This window comes from Chrysochloris asiatica, unplaced genomic scaffold (assembly GCF_000296735.1).
Source record: "Chrysochloris asiatica unplaced genomic scaffold, ChrAsi1.0 scaffold00128, whole genome shotgun sequence".
NCBI classification, from domain to species: Eukaryota; Metazoa; Chordata; class Mammalia; order Afrosoricida; family Chrysochloridae; genus Chrysochloris; species Chrysochloris asiatica.
In genome coordinates, this window is record NW_006408646.1 from 3359469 (window position 1) to 3370385 (window position 10917).

Sequence of the window (10917 nt, forward strand, 5' to 3'; positions counted from 1 at the left end):
AGTGACCTTGCCCATGTCCTTCACCTCCCCAGGCCTCCTGGCACCCAAGTAGGTTCTGGGGAGATGGAAAACAAACATGTGTGTGTGCTAGGGTTCCAAATAACCAATTCCACAATCCTAGCCCCTCCAAGTTGCTCCCAGATCCTCGGGCCCCCCGGAACCTTCATGTGGAACCCTGGACAGGGAGACTGCCGCCTGGTGCCCTCCCCCCCAGGGATGTGCCCTCCTAAAAATTTCAGTTGTCTGAGCCGCCCTTGTCCACAGGGACCTGAGGCAAGACCTGCAGTGACCATTCCTCTCAACTACACAGCCCTATGTGGGCACCACTCATTCTCTGAAGTTTCATGCCAACAAGGACTCTCTTCACATACCCTCCCTGACTTTGTCTCCATGACCCACTTCAACCTTTGACCCACTTCAACCTTTCCCTTCCGTGTGGAAGAGCCTTTGTCTTCACTTTCTCTCTCTCCTCTGATATACCCATGTGGCTGCAGGTCTGTCTGTGGGTTTTCTCTCCCACAGTAAATCAGAACAGGACAAGCTTCAGCTTTCAACTTGGTCAGGCCATGAGGCACTTAGTTAGACCTCCCGCTAAGACCCTGTGGTTGAGCCCAGCTAGGCAGCATGTGATGTTCACCGTCCTCATCCATACCTCACCTGTCATATGATTGCTTTGAACAAGTGAACTCTACTCAAGAACAGTCTTGGTTTTATGTTGATTTAAAGCCCTAACACCAAATGAGACAGGCCTGACCACTATTCGCCGCTCTTCGCCTGCTCTTACCACACAGTCAAGAGGCTTAGTTAAAAATATTTTTTTACCATTTAGAATAAACCTTAGCCTTTTGTCCCTCCTGCTTTCAACTTCTGATGTATGTGTGACTGTAAGATATAAATGTATGTAAATAGAATTCTGTGGTCATTTGTGTTCAGGATTTCGGATTTCCTCCTAGAGGGAAAAGGCAGGAAGAGAAATTCTTGTAAGCACTGGTTGTGCTTCATTAGGAAGCGTGTTTGGGGTGACGATCGCTTTTCTCCAACCTAGACAAGCTGGCTGGAAGCTGACCTCAGTACATCCTGAAATTTCATCAACTCCCCCAAAGAGCCTCTCCCAACCCCTCCCCCACCAAAACAGAGCCCTTTCCTTCCTGTCTCCCCAGGGATCTCTAGGGGTCACAGAGACTTCATGAAATGCACTCCTCAGCTCCACTCTGCTCTGATCACTGGGGCTTTGGGCTTCCAGACAGCTCTAGATGCCTGGCGGTCAGCCTGCAGGCACGTGATGACACCCCCAGGCCAGCAACATGGGCAAAGGGCTGCAGCTGAGTGCTGGGAGGGGTGGCCACTGCCTGGAGTCAAGGAAAAAAAGCTCATCACCTAATTTAAGCAATAGATTGAGTTTATAGAGCACTGTGGGTTAAGTGCTGGGCTGCTAATCACAACATCAGAGGTTCAAACTCACCAGTCACTCCGCAGGAGAAAGTTGAGGTTGTTGTCTATTACAAAGACCGGCAGTCTCAGAAACCCTAGAGTAGAGCTGAGTCAGAATCCACTCAAGGGCTATGGGTTTTGGTTCTTGTTGTCAGGAAGAAAGCTCTTTGGGAATCATACTAAACAGAGTTTGTTGCTATTAGCTACCATGGAATTGGTGACCCAGTGGAATGGAACGATGCAGTCCTGTTCAGTGCCCCTAATCAGCTTCAGATCAGAGCGTTGGGTCCATGGAGTTTTACTGGCTGATTTCTGAAGACCATTGGCAGGTCTTTCTTCCTAGTTCATCTTCACTGGAAGCCCCACTGAAACCTGTTCAGCTTTATAGCAACACACAAATGTCTACTGACATGCACTGGTCAGGAGTTGAACCCAGGTCTGCCTCCCGGAAGATGAGAAATCTCCCCAACTCCACAGGGATACCCACAATAATGTTAACACTCAGAACCCTGGTTTTTGAGTGCTCACTATCTCCAATAAGGCTGGAAATCATAAGAGCTATTTGTTCTTATGTCTAGCATGTCAATTCCAACTCATGTTGCTAGGTGTCATTGAGTAGGTTCCAATTCATAGTGATCCAGTGAACAACAGAATGGAAAACTATCTGGTCCTGTGCCATCCTCACAATTGTTGCTACGTTGGAGCCCACTGTGGAAGCCACTCTGTCAATCCATCTCATTTAAGGTCTTCCTCTTTTTCACTGACCATCCGCTTCACTAAGCATGAGGACCCTCTCCAGGGACTGGTACCTCTTGATAATCCAACTTGTAGTGACATATATAAGGAGCTCTGGTAGCGTAGTGGTCATAAATCAGGCTGCAAACCAGCTGTTCTTCGGGAGAAAGATGAGGCTTTCTGCTCCTGTAAAGATTTACAGCCTCGGAAACCCTGTATAGGGTCGCTATGAGTCAGTTCCGACTCCACGGCACATCACCACCATCACCAGTGACACTATATGGCAGAGAAGAACTGCCCTAGAGGGTTTTCTAGGTTGTCACCTTTACGGGAGCAGGATGTCACGTCTTTTCTCCTGTAGAGCCACTGGTGGGTTTGAACTGACAACTTTTCAGTTAGCAGCTGAGCACTTAGCCACCAAGGCTTCTATTATTAACTGGTCCTAGTTAAACATGGAGTCCTGATGTGGTGCTGTGGGTTACTGCGCTGGACCGCAAAGTCGGTTTGAACCACAAGGTCGGTGGTTCAAGCTCACCTTGGAAACCCTATACAGGGTCCCTATGGGTCAGAACCAACTCGATGGCACTTAACAACAACAACAAATGTTAACATTTTATAGGCATTAGCCTATCCAATTCTCACATTCACTCTATGAAGGAGGGCCAATTATTCTCCCAATTTTACAGATGAGGAAACTGAGGCCCAGAAAGGTCCGGCTGGTAGAGCCTGGAGTTGCACCTATGGTCTCACCTTTTGGGTCCAACATTCAGCACAGAGCAGAGGTACCAAAATGATGTTTATTTCCAGAATGGCTCAACTGGAAGGTGCCCCATACACCAGTATCCCAAGGCCCCTCCATGCCTACCTCTTCCCCAGCACCCTCATTTATAAAATCCCAAGATTCCCAACAGATGGCCACTGGAAAGCTGTTGCCTGCCAAAGCCTTTGTTGTTGTTGTTAAGTGCCATTGATTCTATTCCAACTCATAGCAACACTGTATAGGGTTTACAATGAATGACTGGTGGGTTTGAATTGCCGACCTTGGGGCTCAAACTGACCTTAGAGTTCAGTGCATTATCCTGCAGCGCCACACTTGGACTTTAGGACCTGGGTTATCCCAGCTTTGAAATGCGAGAAATAATGGAAATCATTCATAGAAACCCTCATCCCCACCCAAGCCTTCACTGCTTTTCTGGTCAGCTTGGTGTCCCAGAAGTTCCTGCCAGAGCAAACAGTTAATGCTATCAGCTAACCAAAAAGTTGAGGTTTCAACCCACCCAGCGGTACCTTGAAAACTCAGCCACTGACAACTCTATGGAGCACAGGTCTGTCCTGACACACTTGGGGCTGCTGAGAGTCAGAATGGACTCAGTGGTACCTGGTTTAGGTAGCCCCAGTGCTTGGCTTTGTGGGATACTCAGGGTCACATGTTGGTTTCAGTCCTGGGCCAGTCAGAGGGCAACAGCGCAGCAGACAAAGTCCTCTGGTGCAGGAAACTTAACCTCTCCCGCCCAAAGTCAGCCAGCCATGAGGGGGCCGGTTAGGGGGTGGAGGGCCCGATCAGCCTGAGCGGCGAAGCCCCCTTCAGCTGGCGGGACATCAAAACCCGCACAAAATGCTTCCATGTGGTGCCAGCCCTCGGCTTGTGTCCTTCACGTTGGATTAATCCGCGGGCTGCTCGGACAGATATGTCCTCAAACTCGGCTTTTATGTTTGCCCACAATTTCAATGTCATCACACAAAATCAAGGCTAATTGTGAACAGACCGCCCCCTCCCCTGGAGCTGCCTCCCTTCCCCCCTCTGCCTGCCACACCGTCCACATCTGGATCCCACCATCTCTCCCGGGGCCTCTGAGACCTGTTCGGGCTGCGAACTCTACAAAGTTAACTCAATTTCCCCTACCCTCCTCCCAGCCTCCTGAATCTACACGTTGGAATGATCTTTTCTTTCCTTTGCCATTGAGCAAGAGCAGCCTTCAGACGTTCCACCTTTCTGGTCTGTTTCCAAGTGAAGAATGAAACTCCAGCGAAGCCAAGGGAAACCCACCCTGGATTCACTAGTGTAGAATATCTTCCCCTCTGCTGCCAGTCCTACCCCTCTCAGGCCCCTCTGACATGTATGCTGCATACAGAGTACCAGGATGCTATAACATACAAACCCGTGGGCCCATGCCACTAGTGACTGATTACCCACCAACGGAAGCCAAACCACAGCCTGTAGATTCCGACGCCTAGCAACCCTGTATCAACCCCATAGAAGAGGGTAGAGCTGGTCCATAAGGTTTCTGAGACTAAAATCTTTACAGGAGCAGTCTCATCTTTCCCTCTAGGAGTAGGAGGGAGGTTTGAACTGCCAACCTTGTAATTAGCCAAACAATATTTTACCCACTGTGCCACCAGAACTCCATCATGTTTACCACAGCAAAGGGGAAACAGCCCAGGTCGGCAGGGCTTCCAGACTTAAAAATGGAATTTGGTGGAGAAATGGAGATGCTTGCCTACTTTGGAGAATCCCAAAGGAGGTATCTTTGTTGAAAGTTGAGAAAGAAACTAAGGGGACCACTCCTCAGGAGTGGGAATGGGAGGGTGCCAAGATTCCAGGGATCCATGGAGGGAAAGTCCCTGAGACGAGATGCAGTTGGAGAAGGGTCTTGAGCATACGGTTAATGTCAACGGTGTGCCATCAAGGACCCCGAGAACTTCAAAGAAGGAGGTCCTTGAATTGAAGTGACTCATCATCTCCATCCAAACATCATCTAGCTTCAGAGTCCAACAGAAATCCCGCTTAAATGTCCATTGTGCCTAGGAGAGAGAGACAGGATTGACCATGTTGAAGACAAAGCTTCTTTGGGCCCAAGGGGGTCTTTGCCTAAGGTTGTTTGTTGGAAAGAGATGGCTGGTGATGAACAGCAATGATGGCTTGTAGGAGACAGGCCACCTAGAGAGGCCTATGAAAGGACGTGAGTGTCGGAATTTGGATCTGACCAGCTCTCAGCAAACCTCACTCAGCAGCAAGACTGGATCACCATAACCAAGGCTTACTGGAAGAACAGGTCCAAGGGAAATAATTTTTAGACCTGGAACCATTTCATACACGAGCCATGGGACCATGAACAGCCACTGCCCAATAGGGTTTGATTCCTACATTCCCCGTCATACCAACCTTATCATCTGAGCATGGTGCCAGGGAGGAGTCATCCAGAGACAGCCCTGGAATGAACCCACTTAGCCCCGGTGCCATCTTAGACTCTAGTTATCCTCATTTTGTTGTTGCTAAGTACCTTTGAGTTGGTTCCTATTCATAGAGACCCCGTATAGGGTTTCCAAGGAGCGGCTAATGAGCTTGAACCGCCGACCTTGCAGCTCAAACTGACCTTGCAGTCCAGAGCATTAACCCACAGCACCACGATAATACCCAGGTGCAAAAACTGAAGCTCTGAGGTACAGGAGACATGAGAAGTCAGATTCAAAGTCAAAACCCAAAGCAATCCAGGATGTGACTAAAAGGCTCCAAATATTATTTCATCAACTGGTTAATTAATTAACAAAGGTATGCCTGAATGACTGTAGGTTTGCCCTTCTTCCAGCTCTAGGTATATTTTGCTTTTCCTCTGGGCAATGAAATGTGGGGCTAAAGAAGAACCCCCACTTCATTCCCAAGGACTTCAGAAGGGAATTAAAACACACATGCTCCCCCTACCATTCCCATCTGCCAAGAATGAGGCCGAAGCCGCTCGGACAAATGAAATTCTGACAAAGCATGTCACAGGCTTGAAGCATCTGTCACTGAGCGGAGGACAGCGTGCATTTGAATCGGGAGACATGCCACACGCTTTCGAATGACAATCGTGCCATACCGTCCGGCTGACTTTCCCTCTGACCTTCCCCACAGCTCCGAAGAGCTTTCCCTGCAAATAGCCCCCAATACTTTATCTTAATAAAAGCACCTGTAATGGAGACTGAGTTAATTTGAAATGGTTTCCGAGGCTGTTTGTCTTGTCAGACAATTGCTGGGTGAATAAGTTCTGCCTATGAGGGGCGGGGACCTGCAGGGTTTGACTTCTACCCCAGCTCATGGGTTGGGGAAATGTGACATGCCTAGGAAGGTGATTCCAACCTGCCCTGGACTTGAACAGCATGTTTAAGGGTCAAACTTCCACAATCCAAGCTCTTCTGGGGTTCAAGGAAGAGGAAGTGGATATCCTAGATCCTCACTTGACAGATGTAGAAACTGAGATACAGAAAGAAGATACCTCAAGCCTGTAGTAAACCTAGCCAGAATGATGTTTTCTTTCCCTGAATATATGTCTGTTTGGCAATGCCCATGCAAAGTTTTCGTAAGAACTCTTGAGTTCCATACATACTTATTAGAAAGAATAGGAGCTTCAGAGACAGCAAGAATGGTGCTCAAATACCTTACGGAGAATTATCATTGTTGCTGTGTGTTTTGAGAATCTTCCAAACTAAAGAACTCATCTTCTGATGCTATATCAATGTTCTGCTGTGATCCATACAGTTTTCCTTAGTTAATTTTCAGAAATAGATCCACCAGGTCTTTCTTCCTGGTCATTCTCCTTAGTCTGTTTTGATCTGGAAGCTCCACTGAGACGTGTTCACCGTGGATGACCCTGCTGGCATTTGAAGTTCTAAGGGCACAGCTTCCAGTATCACAGCACTCTGTTAGTCACCATAGGATGTCACAATAACACTCCTAGGTTATAGACCCCAAAGACTTGAAAACATCGATTTAGACAGTGTACCAATGTTCACTACAGCATCATTATCAATTGTTGTTGTTAAGTGCCATCGAGTCAATTCCGACTCATAGCAACCATGTAAAGAGTTTCCAAGGAGCAGCTGGTGAATTTGAACCACCGACCTTGTGTTTCGAACCAACCTTGCCATCCAGTGCATTATCCCACAGCATAGCAAAGTGGAAACCATCAACAGAGGAATGGATACACACAATGTGGTAGAGTCACCCAGTGGCATATGACTCAGCCATAAAGAGAAATGGATGAACATGTTGAGAGAAATCAGTCAGACATGGAAGGACAGCTGTGGTCTGACGCCACTGAAATGAAATCTCTAGAACAGGTAAACACATACAGTGGTTACCAGGGGCTGAAGGGGCACAGGAATAGGCGTTGTGTCTTAAGGGATACTGAGTTTTCAGTCTCTGGTGATGGTTACACTTCATGGTGAATGAAATCAATGTCACTGAATTGTACGTGGGAAATGGTGTATATATTCTTATATATACAAAGGGGTTTCAAAAAGTTCATGGGATAAAATTCACTATCTTTTCATTCCATTCTATATCCCCATGAACTCTTTGAAGCCCCCTCGTATTTCACCACAATATACGAGGGTGAGTCAAAAACTATCTGCACTCCAGTTATATTAAAACGTCTATCCACATCCACGACTGATGACAACATTGAGCGTGCACATGAAATGATTCAGTCGAATAGACAAGTAACAGTGGCTTAAGTTGCAAATCATTTGCAAATCAGCCATGGCTCTGCCTATGAAATAATCCACGACAGACTTGGGTTTCGAAAAATTTGTGCAAGATGGGTATCGAAATAACTCACGGAAGAGTATACACAGAAGCGTTTGGACATCTGCAGACATAATTTGGACTGATACTCAAAGGATAGTAAAAGTTTCTTTAAAAAAAGTATTATTGGTGATGAGACATGGATTCATCACTATGAGCCTGAGAGTAAACGGCAAAGTATGGAATGGAAACATCCTCAATCGCCGACCAAGAAAAAGTTCAAAAGTCAACCATTAGCTGCAAAATTGATGCTTATAGTTTTCTGGGATTCTCAAGGGCCTATATTGGGACACTATCAGGAAAAAGGTTCAACAGCCAACAGTGCTCGTTATAGTGAGATGCTCGCTGAAGAGCTGGGGCCTAAACTTCCAGATTAAATGCAGAGAACTGCTACCTAAGGGTATTGTGATCTTGCATGACAGTGCACATCCCCACACCTCTGCCCACCCTGTTGACACGCTGCACAAACTTCATTTTGAAATGTGAAAGCATCTTCCCTATGGTTCTGATCTTGCTCTATCAGACTTTCACCTGTTTAGTCCCCTGAGAGCAACCCTTCAAGGATGAAGATTCTCCTCTGATGAAGTGAAGACAGTGGTGCATTTGTGCTCGAAGCTCAAGGTAAAACATTTAATAAGGGAATGCGAAAGCTTGTTGACAGATGGGCAAGGTATATTGAAAAGCAAGATTATGTTGAAAACTGATGTGTTTGTCTTTTCTAAAAGTTGATTAAAATTAATTCTACAGCCAGAGTGTGGATAATTTTTGACTCACCCTCATATGTGTGTGTGTATATGTATATGCTGGATTTTTTCAAATTCTGAATTGCCTCAGTTGAGAAGAGCCAAAAGAGATATGACCATTGTAATACAGTGTCCCAGATGGGAAACCCCTGAAGGGTGCAAACGGGTTAAGCGCTTGACTGCTAACCAAAACGTTGGCAGTTCCAGTCCTCCCAGAGTGCCTTGGAAAAAAGGCCTGGTGATCTACTTCTGAAAAATCAGCCATTGAAAATCCTCTGGAGCAAAGCTGAACTCTGATACACACCGCACTGCTGTGACTCCAGGGCAGCGAATTTGGTTTGGGTTTTGGGTCCTGGAGCAGAAAAAAAAAAAAGAAACATTAAGGAAACACGGTGGAAATCTGAATAAAGTATGGACTGTAGTTCATAATAATGTCTCCATAGTGCCCTACTCACTGTGACCAATGTAGCACACTACATAAGATACTACTATTAGGGAAAGCCAGGTATGAGTGTGTGAGGACTTTCTGTTACTAAATCTTTGCAACTTTTCTGCAAATCTAAAACTACTCTAAAATTAAGAGATGATTATTTTTTCAGCCCAAATCGGCCACTTGCTTGGTGGCTGGCTGTAAGATGTCATTTCACAAGAGGGCTTTGCAATCATAGGCGTGGAGGGGACAGGGGTAGCAGAGGGGATATAAAGCCCTTACCCAGAAGGAGTCCTCACCAATGTAAACACCTCCCCATCCAGCAACTTTTTCTTGTCCTTTGGCCCCTCAGCCTCCCCTAGCCCAGCCCCTTGGCCCTGCAGCGGAAAGCATTAAGCTTGCCAGCAATTGTCTGCACCCGTGTTTATGTTTGCAATAAAAGCAAGCAGGTGCTGGCAATTTAACTAATCAGGTACCATCCCAGTCCCAGACACTGCCCGCAACGCCTCAGCTTGGGCTTTTCCCAGCCTGCAATTAGTCCAATTCCTCAGCCCTGCACAAGGCTCGGATTACATCACAGGATGGATGGATGGACAATGGGCCAGGAGGTATGGGGCTGAGCCCTCTTCAAGCCCATCCCAATGGTGACATCAGGCAGTTTCTCATCCTTTCTTGGGGACCCTGAGATCCCCCTGCTAAATGGGTGGGGTCTGTCTGGCATTTCCACAAACAACAATGAGCAACTTCTAGAACTTGCAGCCCCCAGGCCTTCAGGCATACTGGAATCTGGGTTAGGCTGTTGTTCTTGTTAGGTGCCCTCAAGGCAATTTCAACTCATAGCAACCCCATGTGACAAAGGAGAGCTGCCCTATAGGGTTTTCTTGACTGTAATCTCTATCAGAGCAGATTGCCAAATCTTTCTCCTAGAGAGTTATCAGGGTGGGTTTGAACTACCAACCTTTGGGTTAGCAGCCAAGTGCTTACCTGTTGGAGCTTTGGGTCCAGTTATGTCCCCAAATGTGGAATCTGACAGAAAGATTTCTAAACCATCAGTGCGAAGCATCAGGCCTTCCTGTAGATGTGTGAACCCAGAGGGGCCTCAATTTCCTCATCTGTGAAATGGGTAGATTTGAGAGACCCAGGGTTTCTCGGCCACAACCTAGGCACTACTGACATGTGGGGCTGCATCATTCTCCACAGTGGGGGCTGCCCTGCATGCTGTAGGATGTTGAGCAGCAGCCCTGGCCTGGACCCACGAGATGACAACAGCACTCTCCCACCAGTCACGATGACCAAATATGTCTCCAGACATCACCAAATGTGTGCTGGGGACAACATTGCCCCACTGGCGAGGCCCACGGAACCAGACAGCGGGTCTCACGTCCCTGGCTGCATGTTTGAACGCCTTGTTGTTGTTACGTGCTGTAGAGTCAGTTCCAACTCATCGTCACCCTGTATAGGGTTTCTGAGGAGCAACGGGTGAGTTTGAACTATCAACCTTGTGGTGAGCAGTCCAATGCTTATCCTACTGCTCCACACCAGGAGCCCTTGTTCACCCCTTAGGAGTCGGGTCTCAGCTCCAGATGAACTTGTTGGGTGAGCCAGGCCCCAAATGACAATTGTTTTAAAGTTTCCAGAGGACTTTTTTTTTTCTTCTTCTTTTTCTATTGTGAACTGAGTGATAATTTACATGGGAGAATATCGGCTTTACACCATCGTTTCATTGTGATGATTACAATCTTCTCTGTGCATCGTCATTCAATAGTATTTGCTTCCATTTCCTCTGTTTTTCTTTTTTGTTGGTGGGGCGGGGGCTGGGGGAGAGGTACACAAAAACACTCAGGAATATATAATAATTTAAACAACCAAAGGGCACATTCTGCAAGCCTGCCTCCTGGCTGCCAGCACTCAGTCCCTCTCTTTCCATGAGTTCAGAATCCTCAGCTGCTCCCTCTCTCCTTGTCCTTATCTCTGCCTCCATCTCTGCTTCTCTGGATAGGATCCTGCATTCCTCT